Source organism: Nycticebus coucang, chromosome 2 (genome assembly GCF_027406575.1).
Source record: "Nycticebus coucang isolate mNycCou1 chromosome 2, mNycCou1.pri, whole genome shotgun sequence".
Lineage (NCBI taxonomy): Eukaryota > Metazoa > Chordata > Mammalia > Primates > Lorisidae > Nycticebus > Nycticebus coucang.
Window position 1 is genome coordinate 8,783,669 of NC_069781.1, and position 11,189 is coordinate 8,794,857.

General features: G+C 45.5%; 1 protein-coding gene across 3 annotated transcripts in view; it reads right to left on the bottom strand.

The window, feature by feature from the left end:
• Nucleotides 1-4,622, bottom strand: part of SPTAN1 (spectrin alpha, non-erythrocytic 1) — a 96,386-nt gene extending 91,764 nt beyond the window's left edge. For all 3 annotated transcript variants that reach the window (XM_053560684.1, XM_053560675.1, XM_053560694.1), the window contains exon 1: nucleotides 4,470-4,622. The gene's annotated coding sequence lies outside the window, so the exon portion shown is untranslated. The remainder of the gene's footprint in view (nucleotides 1-4,469) is intronic.
• Between the last annotated feature and the right edge of the window lie 6,567 nt (nucleotides 4,623-11,189).

Below are 11,189 nucleotides of genomic sequence, written 5' to 3' on the forward strand. Positions count from 1 at the left end.
TCTCTATAGAACCCATTAAAATTACAGTGCTGTGAAAAGAGTCTTTATTCAAAACAGAGCATCAGGGTTCATATTCTTTCAGCAAGCTGAATATGCTGGATGTAAGAGACATTTGGAATACTACAAAATGAATTCCGATTTTCAGGATGGACACCAGATACATTGTTTTGCAAGAAAGAGATTTTTAGGAACTAAAAGTATGAACGAATCATTTGGCTCTATGGAAAAATCCATAAACATCACCCAAAGCAAAAGGTCACAGAAACCATTCATCAGTTCTGTTTTGTTGCTTAGTCAGAGCCCAAATGTGCAGAACCGACAATGCCTTTTTTCCATGGCTTAGAAAGCCAGCCTACTACCAAATTGTAGATTTGCAAAGCAAGAGAACTATATCCATGGATGTGGAAGGGCTCTGGGAGAATGAACCACCAAAGAATTGGTTAGCACCCCCATAAAATTGTATACCAGTGGATTCTCAAACTAAATGAACTCAAAACCAGCTTAGCTGCAGATTTTAGTAGCATATCTGATGGTAAGCAGAGAGGTAATATAATACATAATGTAAGAGTTTTAATTCCTTGAATAAAAACAACAAATTTTTTGCTTAAACCACATTCCAATCAGGATTGTGGATCCACACGTCAGCCTTCAAATTGATTAATTCATTTCAACTCATTAGTGCACTTTCTGCAGAGGTGAGTAGGGACTTAGCTTTAAGAAAGCAAAAGATTTATACTGCATTGCATCAAAATCCAGAAATGCAGAGCAATGTTGAGAAAACTTACTTCTGAATGCTTCCCAAATACTATCTTGCTGCTACTTACCTTTTAACCTGTAAAATTCAGATGAGAGGTATTTAAGTATAACATATTGTTATTATGATTTGAAACAGGAAAAGGTTATGAGGCCCATTTTTATAAACCTCATTTAATTAATTGATCTGATTTATAAATGGGCCTACCTTGGATTTATCACCTATAATCAAACACTAAACATTTCCAAAGTTTTTTTGCAGTTTTTGGCCGGGGCTGGGTTTGAACCCACCACCTCTAGCATATGGGGCCAGCACCCTACTCTGTTGAGCCACAGGCACTGCCCAACATTTCCAAAGTTTATATTTCTCATTTTGGGATATTAATTTTAAACATTTTTTTCTTTTTGAAAAGGTTCAATTTAGGAAACACTCAAAAACTGTAAACAAATTAAGGAAGCAAATAAAGGGAGCTTTCTTTTTTTAAAACATGAAAATGTAAGCTCCATTTCATTACAGGATTGTGGCAGAAGAAATAAGTTAATGGAACAGGAAACAAACCCAAGTTTATAATATTTGTCAAATTTAAATATAAATACTATTATATTTTTACTGTATTTTTTCAGATTATTTTTCCCAAATAATTAGAATAATCTGTCTTAGTTCCTTGGTTCTTAAAAACCAAGTAGCCATCAATAAAAAAGTCAGCAAACATTACATGCAAACACCAGTTTGGTGATAAGTTAATATATTCATGCCTTAAAGAGAAAGAGAAGAAGGTAAAAAACAGGAGGCTTTGTAAATTTTACAGTAAATTTACTAAGACTTTTGATAACATAACACCAAAAAAGAAAAAAGAAAACCCAAACAAATCCTAACCAATCGGCTTAACAGAAAAGTCATGCAGACAGGGATTTTTCCCCTCTCTTTTGATCATTCGACCTCTTTGCCACAAATGTGTCTTCACTGCAAGCCAGGCAAAACCAAAGAGGCAACACATTTTCTGCATGCTAGTCAAATACCTGGACTCTGCGTTTACGAAACGATGACAACATGATGGAGGAATGTGGAGTCTGAAGGAGGAGGGGGAAGAGCAAGATAACAAGCTTCTAAGGGCAAACTGAACAAAATCATTTCAAATAAAATGAATATGAATACATTTAAAGGTACTTAATGAATACACACAAAAATCCAATTTCAGATATTTTCCCAGTGCTTCTCTTTATTCTAGACAGTGTGTAAATCCCACTGCCGATTCAAAATGTGGAAAGAGAACCAAGGGTCCCAGGTCTTGGCAGTTACTATGTCTGTAGATGTCCTGCCTTGGCCCAGTCACACTCTTTTGGGCCTCAGTTTCCACACTTGTCAAAGTAATAATACTGAATATATATTTTTAAAACTAAACATGCCCTCCCCCAATCCACATTCTGATAAATCAATTGAGAATCCTAGGATTAGATGATTCCTAAATCCCCTTCTATTCTGTAATAAAGAGCTTGATTTCATGAAATCATCAGAAATAAAGACTCAAACTACAAAGATCTGACTTGGGCCTAGTTTGCTGGTATACTCACTCTACAAAATACATTTTCCTGTTCAAAACTGGTACCAAAGGAATATGCAAAAAAGGTGGAAGGGAGGTGATGGTTCACAGCACAGCTGTTCCGGTCAACTGTCCCAAGTGATCTGCTATGCGGTCCTCCTCCTCCTCCGCATTCTTGGAGTCAGCATTTGCTACTACAGCATTGCATTCCTCTACCGCCTTGCTGTCCCAGACCCCAGTGCATAAACTAGTGGAGTCTTCCCAGTCCATGGAGAATTGATTATAAAGGCTGGCCAGCCTCAGCCCACTGTCCCTAGTGCAGGTTCAGCAATGACAGGATGTGGGAAACTATTCCTGAGATCCACTTCTTAGGATGTGGTGTCAGCCCCACCCTTTAGGATGAAGGCAGGTAAGGAAAAGCAGGCAACCAAAAGAAATACCTAAAACAGCTCTTCCCATCTTAACCTCTTCATCAGGTTGCTTGACAGGCTTACTTTAGAGCCTATGAATATCGGATTTCTCCAATTATTAGATTACTACAAAACACACTGCCAAACCAAAGGCATATCAGAGAGAAAGTTACTAAGCTGATGGTTTACCACAAAAACTGCTTCCCACTTGTCCAGTACTGAGCAAATCCTCCTTTTCAGTTTCTCCATCTGGGTCCCTGGATAACAGTTAACACACTTTGAGGGTCCCTTTGAGTAATTATTGGCCCACTTACTAAAAAAGGCTCATTGTTAATTTCCTACAGAGGCCCTTACTGCAGCCCTTACCCTCCCTCCCCCAACACATTTTTTAAACTTTGACCTCAATCTGACCTTTCAAAAAACTAAGACATTAGCTGCAATGAAAGGGAAAATAAAGGACTAGTTTAATGAGTAGGCATCTTGGCTCAATGGCTTCATACACCTGAGTGTTCCTGCTGGTAATCCTAAGATTTTCTGTTCCCTGGCTGCAAGACACCCCCACCCTTCCATCCTTGATATATTCTGTTATACTTAAGTCCAATTGCTATGACGACGCAATTTCTCAGCACATTATGAAAATACTTCATAATATGGTCTTTTATTCTTCCCAGACGGCCATGATGTTAAGTTTTTCTAAAATATCACGATGAAGACAGAACAAAGGGCCTAAATATTTTAGGATCTATTATATAAAGGATCTGACAAGATTTTGAGCCTTTCAAACATCATCTCAACCCAGCGTTCTGGGCTATTTAGAGTTTTCATTGAAATCATATTCAACTCTTAACTCTATCTAACAAGCCCCTTGTTTTAAAATATATTTTATTGCAGTACATGAAAGAGACTTTTAAAAGCAATTTTCTTTGGGAACGGTCTAATCAAATTCAAAGCCAGGGCAGCTTTCAAACAAAAGACTGCTCTATCATTCAGCACTAGTATGGTTGTAGAATTTTTGACAAATATGCTGTCCTCGACTCGAAAGACCCAGTCTCAGGGAGAAAAAATAAATAAAAGAAATCAAGATATTAAGTTATTTAATTGGGTTCTCATACCAAACAAGTCCCGCATCTACCTATTATTTACAAGCAAAACACAACCGGGGAAGAAAGAAATGTTTATTACAAGGACAGGAAAGGAAATGGCCAGTCCCGGATACTTTTGCATCTAGAGAGAGGTGCAAGATTCGCCACACAGGATGAAATTAAGGTCACAGAGCCCTTTACTCTATGCTCTCAGGTCTTCCTCCTTCAAGGGCTGGCCGGCATTGCTCGTGGAAAACGAGGTGCAGAAGTCGCTCCCCGCCGAGGGAAGGGACCGGGGGCGGTGCGGGGAGCGCTCTGCAGGAAGGGGGATGGCGAAGACTCCGACAAGGGGGCCCCCACCCACCTGCCGCAGCCCGATGGGCCAGGGCGGTGCCGCAACCAGGCGGCTACGGACCTGGCGGCCTCCGGTCCCCCTCCCCCAGTCAATGACATTCCAGCGGCCGGCGCCCAGGCTCGGCAGCGCGGCTCCTCGCAGCCCCCGCGCCACAAAGGCGGTGGCGGCCTGTTCGCCCGGCTCCTTGGCCGACAGGAAGGAGCAGCGAGGCCCGTCAGACTCACCTGTCCGCGCGCCGGCCCCGCCCCAGCCCGGGGACTGCCCGGCTCCCACCCAAGGGTCGGCTGCCTAGAGCCCCACATCCGCGCTCGCACCCTCCCCGTCTCACCGGCTCCAGGGGGTGCTGGGCGTGGGTGCGCCTGGCCGAGGGGCGTCGAGAAACTGATGCGGCTCCTCAAGATCCACTCTGCGCCGCTCGTTCCGCAGCGGGTAGTGGCGACGACGCGCGCGCCCCGCTTCTTTTATAGGCGGCGAGCGCGCTCCCGCGGCGTCGGACGCGAGCGCGGGGGAAGCGCCCCGGCGCGGCGCGAGGGGCGGAGGAGCTCTCGGGCTGAGCGGCGGGGGCGGGGCTCTCACCCGCCTGCCGCTTGACCGCCCTGGCGGAAAGGGCCGAGCAGTCCCGGAAGGAGTCGAGGCGGTGATGCGGCAATAAAGAGGAGAGCGAGGTGGGAGGGCCGCGAGAGGATGGGGAAATAGGGCGCGCGCAAGGGGTGGGGGGGTGATGGTGCAGTGGAGTCACTGCCTCCGCCCTTGCAGGCAGAGACGCTCTAGCCTCACCACCCTCCCGCAGCCTTTGCCCTGCAATCCCGCCCCTCCCTCCCGCCCTGTGGAGAGTCGTATGCACCGCACCCCTCCGCCCCTGGGAGCCCTTCCAAGACTGCGGCGAAGGGCGGGGCAGGGACCATCGCTGCATTGGGGCTGGGGATGCTGCGCGTCCGGGCCGGAAAAACGCCCGGTCCCAAAGAGTGAGATCACCATCGGGCTTCTCTTCTTCCTGCCCACTTTCCCGCGGAGGAGGCAGACTGGTGCTGGGGACCCAAGTCATTCTACTCTGGTGGGGGCTGGGGTGCAGCAAATGAGGATGATTTGGGGCCTTGGGTTTGGGGATGTGGTAAGAGGAAAAAGCCAAATCTGGAAGTCGATAAACTTGGGACAAGTCCGGCATTTCGGGAAAAGAGTTAATAATTTATTGTATTCTTGAAGCAAAAGCTCTCTCACAGGTGGAATGAGATGCATTAGTCATATTCATTACAAGACATCAGGATTTTTTCTGCCACAATTAATTGAGCTCTGCTTGTGTACCAGGTACCATGTTAACCATTTCATGTATATTACCTTTTTTTTTTAACTTAGCAAGAATTTTATGAGGTAGACATTATTTCTCCATTTTACAAATGAGCGCCCTGACAGAGGCTAAGGGATCTTGCTAGCAGTCAGACAACTGGCCATTGAAGAGCTAGGATTTGAACCTTCTCTTTGAAACAGAATATAGTATAATATATATTGCTTTCAAGGAGAAAAGGAAGGCATTTGACTCAGGTGGATGCTGGGGTGCTGAGAAGAGAAAAATGAGATTCCCCGAATTTCTGTTCCTTAACAGTCCTCCCAGTTCATGGGTTGAGCTCTGGACCCTGCAGCCAGAAGCCCCTGGTTAGGAAGGCCTTTTCCTGTCCCCATTCTGGTAACAGCTGGGGACAGCCATTGTAACCCAGATCATTCCTGTGCAGTCAGGCGGACCCAGAGCTCTGTACCTCCAGAAGGCCTCAGCCTCTTGCTTAGCAAGCAGTCCTCCTCTTTAAATAATCATAAAAGCACTGGCCACTGCACCAGAACTTGGACCCAGGCCCAGCCCCAAGCTTCCCGATCCTCTGCAGTTTGGCTGCTTCTCCTATGCCTGGAACCTGTAATCTGATTTCTGAGCTGCCCTGGCTGTAGCTATGGTACTGATAAAAATTTTTCTATTTCCCTGCTGCATTTGGAGTAGAGAGAAAAGAAGTGGCCACACCCCAGTATTGCTTTATAGAATCTGAAGGAAAAGTGTAGGAGCCTGAGAGACATTTCCTGCAGTCTTCTATGTCGAGAAAACCGGGCTGGGTAACTCTCCCCTGGGGTGTACATTTCTGGGAACAGCTGATGGCAGCCATGGCCTCTTCTCCAGCCAGTAGCAACAAAAATGTGTAGTCAGATATTCAGCTCTGGATACAAGAAGGCTTAACACTATCATAGCTCTCCAAAATTTCCAAGACTTGCTCCAGCAAAGATTGCATCTCAAAGAAAGAACTAAAAAAAAAAAAAGATTGCATCTCAGGGCTGTGTGCAGAGCTATTGGCACCTGTGGCTCAGTGAGTAGGGTGCCGGCCCCATATGCCGGTGGTGGGTTCAAACCCAGCCCCAGCCAAACTGCAACAAAAAAATAGCTGGGCGCTGTGGTGGGCGCCTGTAGTCCCAGCTGCTCGGGAAGCTGAGGCAAGAGAATCGCGTAAAGCCCAAGAGTTAGAGGTTGCTGTGAGCCGTGTGACGCCACGGCACTCTACCCGAGGGCGGTACAGTGAGACTCTGTCTCTACAAAAAAAAAAGAGAGGGTTTTTCATCGAAATGACCCTGGAACCATAGTGAAAAGAGGTTTTGCTGCTTTTGCCAGATGCGAAAGAAAACAGACATCTAAAAGAGAGCCCTGTATTGATACAGAAACTAAAATCTTATTTGTTGATCCTTTGTAGGACCTGAGACATGGCCAAGAAACAGTATCCCCGGCCTTTTCCACTTCCCACTCACTCACCCACCCTGTTCTACACTTGGAAATGATTCCTTTATAAAGCCGTTCTTCACATTTTCTATTGTCTGCCTACTTCACCTCCCACCAATTTCACCATATGCCTAAAACTCTACTAAATGTGGAAAGCAAAGGAAAAAACAGCAAAAAAGCACAGGACAGTGTAATGGCTCTGTAACCAGTCAATTCTATTTTTTAGTCACACCTCTCCCAGCAACCTGAAAAGCACAGGGTAGGACTGAATTCCAAACTCCTTTTTCTAGTTCCAGCAGTCCTCTGAGGGTTTGTTATGCCTTCCAAATTGTTCAAAAGGTCAACTGTTGGAAGCCAGGCATGGTGGTTCATACCTGTAATCCAGCTACTTGGAACGATCATTTGAGCCCAAGAGTTTGAGACCAGCCTGGGCAATTAAGCAAGATCCCAACTTTAAAAAATGCCTTTTTAGGGTGGCGCCTGTGGCTCAGTGAGTAGAGCGCCGGCCCCATATACCGAGGGTGGCGGGTTCAAACCCAGCCCCGGCTGAACTGCAACCAAAAAATAGCCGGGCGTTGTGGCGGGTACCTGTAGTCCCAGCTGCTCGGGAGGCTGAGGCAGGAGAATCGCTGAAGCCCAGGAGCTAGAGGTTGCTGTGAGTCCTGTGACATCATGGCACTCTACTGAAGGCGGTAAAGTGAGACTGTCTCTACAAAAAAATAAATAAATAAAAATGCCTTTTTATTTATTTATTTTTAATTTATTTTATTATTATTATTATTTTTTTTTTTTTGCAGTTTTTGTCCGGGGCTGGGTTTGAACCTGCCACCTCCGGCATATGGGGCTGGCACCCTACTCCTTTGAGCCACAGGTGCCACCCATCCTTTTAATTTTTTTTTTAAAGTTCTATTGTGGCAGTGCTTGTGGCTCAGTGGGTAGGGCACCGGCGGGTTCAAACACGGCCCCTGCCAAACTGCAACAAAAAAATAGCCTGGTGTTGTGGCGGGCGCCTATAATCCCAGCTACTCAGGAGGCTGAGGCAAGAGAATGAGAATCACCTAAGCCCAGGATTTGGAGGTTGCTGTGAGCTGTGTGACGCCATGGCACTCTACCTAGGGCGATAAAGTGAGACTCTGTCTCTACAAAAAAAAAAAAAAAAATTCAACTGTTGGGAAACACAAATTATAGTGATGTTTTCACATGTTCTGGCCATGAAAAGTCACTTGCCCACTCTCTCTGAGAAAGCCCTGTCTCCCCAACCCCTACCACCCACAAAGTTAAAGGCAAGCACTTCCACCAGTTTCCCCTCTAAAAAGCTGATTGAGAAGAGTATGCTGGCAAGTGGACTATACTTCCCAGATGACATTCTGCAGTGTCAGAGTTGGCAAGGAATAGTGCAGATTTTCAAAACAAAGTGACTGAATCAACTTTGAAGATATTATGCCAAGTGAAATAAGCTAGACACATGAGGAAAAATACTGTATGAGTCCACTTATATGAGATCCCTAAAATTGTCAGATTTATAGAGACAGAAGGTAGGATAGTTGTTACCAGAGCCTGGGGGAAGTAGGGTTGTAGAGTTATTGTTTAGTGGGTACAGTTTTCATCTGGAATGATGTGTAAGTTCTGGAGCTGACTGGTGATGTCGGCTGCCCAACACTGTGAATGTACTTAATGCCACAGAGCTGTATACACTTAAAAATATTTAAACTAGGCTCGGTGCTCGTAACACAGTGGTTAGGGCACCAGCCACATACACCACTGGCCCAGGCCAGCTAAATAACAATGACAACTGCAACAAAAAATGGCTGGGCGTTGTGGTGAGCGCCTGTAGTCCCAGCTATTTGGGAGGCTGAGGCAAGAGAATCACTTAAGCCCAAGAGTTTAAGGTTGTTGTGAGCTGTGATGCCACATCACTCTACCGAGGGTGACAAAGTAAGACTGTTTTTTTATTTTTTATTTATTTATTTATTTATTTATTGGCCGGGGCTAGGTTTGAACCTGCCACCTCCGGCATGTGGGACCAGCGCCCTACTCCTTGAGCCACAGGCGCCGCCCTTATTTTTTATTTTTTGAGACAGAGCCTCAAGCTGTTGCCCTGGGTAAAGTGCTGTGGCATCACAGCTCACAGCAACCTCCAACTCCTGAGCTTAAGCGATTCTCTTGCCTCAGCTTCCCAAGTAGCTGGGACTACAGGTACCCACCATAATGCCCAGCTACTTTTTGGTTGTAATTATCACTGTTATTTGGCGGGCCCTGGCTGGTCTAGAACCCGCCAGCTCAGGTGTATGTGGCTGGCGCCTTAGCCACTTGAGCCAAGCCGTAACACTCTATTAAAAAAAAAAAAAAATAGTTAAACTAGCTGGGTGTAACACATATAATGAGGCCTCATCCTTACAAAAATTAGAAAAATCAGCTGACCATGGTGGTATGTGCCTGTAGTCCTAGCTACTTGGAAGGCTGAGGTGGAAGGTTCGCATTATCCCGGGAGTTCAAATCCAGTTTGGGCAACATAGCGAGACCTGGTCTATTTAAAAAAAAAAGTTAATCTTTTTTTTTTTTTTTTTTTTTGTAGAGACAGAGTCTCACTGTACCGCCCTTGGGTAGAGTGCCGTGGCGTCACACGGCTCACAGCAACCTCTTAACTCTTGGGCTTACGCGATTCTCTTGCCTCAGCCTCCCGAGCAGCTGGGACTACAGGCGCCCGCCACAACGCCCGGCTATTTTTTTTTTGGTTGCAGTTTGGCCGGGGCTGGGCTTGAACCCGCCACCCTCGGCATATGGGGCTGGCGCCCTACTCACTGAGCCACAGGCGCCGCCCAAAAAAGTTAATCTTTTGTTATATTTTACTACAATTAAAAAACAAAACACGATGGGTGGCGCCTGTGGCTCAGTGAGTAGGGCGCCGGACCCATATACCGGAGGTGGTAGGTTCAAACCCAGCCCTGGCCAAAAACTACAAACAAAACAAAACAAAACACGAGTGACTGCTTCTGAAATTAGGTACCACATTAATGACCTGATAGTCACTAAGAGCAAGACCTTGCTAGGGTGGCTTACTTAAAGGACTCTAGTGACAGCAGAGGTAAGCTCCTTCCACCCCCCCTAATCCAGCTCCAGTTATTTCTCATCTGTCCCTGGTGGGACTGCCCTTTAGGCCTAGTCAGTTCTATCTATCCAGCTCATCCTGAGGACACTGCTAGAAGGAGCTTCCCAAGTCATTTCACTTTTCTTTCTTCTTTTTTTTTTTTTTTAATTTGACACTGAGTCTCCAGCCATTGCCCTGGGTAGAGTGCCACGGCATCATCATCATAGCTCATAGCAACCTCTAACTATTGGATTCACACGATTCTCTTGTCTCAGTTTTTCTATTTTTAGTAGAGACAGGGTCTCATTCAGGCTCAGGCTGGTCTTGAATTCATGAACTCAAGCAATCCACCCACCTTGGCCTCCCAGAGTGCTAGGATTACAGGTGTGAGCCATCGTGCCCAGCCCCCAACTCAAACCTTCCCAAAAATGTCAGGAGCTTCTCATTGCCTACAAAATAGCCCAAACTATTTAAATAGACATTCTGGAGCCTCTACAAAGTTGTTGCAATTCACCTTTCCACAGCATATTTCCTACTGCTTTTCTCCACTGAACTAAGTTAGCCTCTTTCAAAATGTTATTTTTCCAACTCTATGCTTTTATTCACATTTTTTTCTTCCAATTAGGATATGCTTCTTTTCCAACACTCACCCCTCACTTCTGCCAGAAAGGCCTACCCATTTTGAGGATATGTAAACAGAACTGTTCTGGAAGAGTAGCTTGGCAATATTGATCAAAATACAAAATCTGTATGCCATTTGACCCAGGAATGTTCCATCTAGAAATCTACCGTAAGGAAGCAGGACAAGATACATATTTAAGAATATTAATAATCATAAAAATATCTGATGCAATCTAGTTATCAACTGAAAAATGCATTGCTTTTGAGAGAGTCTTGCTCTGTTGTCTGCGTAAGAGTGCAGTGGTGTCATCACAGCTCACTGCAACTTCAAATGCCTGGGCTCAAGTGATCCTCCAGCTTCAGCTCCCTAAGTAGCTGGGACTACAGGCACGAACAGTGAGCATGGTTTTGGCAGGGGGTGGGGGACTACAAAGGGGATATCTTTATTTATTTATTTATTTATTTTTTGAGACAGAGCCTCAAGCTGTCGCCCTGCTTAGAGTGCCATGGCATCATAGCTCACAGCAACCTCAAACTCCTGGGCTCAAGCGAGTCTCCTGTCTCTGCCTCCCAAGTAGCTGGGACTACAGGCG